Here is a 227-nt window from a genome sequence, read left to right on the forward strand (position 1 = left end):
CACACGCACGCACAAAAGCAAAAGAAAACTACAGATTTTAAGCGACCGGTGTCTGGACAGGGAGGAAATCGAGCAACAAATTCAGGCGAAACCCGAGGCGGTTCGCGGGTCGAGGAGTAAACGGAGATACCCGAGGCGGCGATGGGTGCAGGAGCGTCGACTCTCTCGGCCGCCGGAGATGAGGATGCTCGGGATGCTGCTTGAGTTTGGCGTATTGTGGAGTCGCG

This window comes from Penaeus monodon, chromosome 28 (genome assembly GCF_015228065.2).
Source record: "Penaeus monodon isolate SGIC_2016 chromosome 28, NSTDA_Pmon_1, whole genome shotgun sequence".
Classification (NCBI taxonomy): domain Eukaryota; kingdom Metazoa; phylum Arthropoda; class Malacostraca; order Decapoda; family Penaeidae; genus Penaeus; species Penaeus monodon.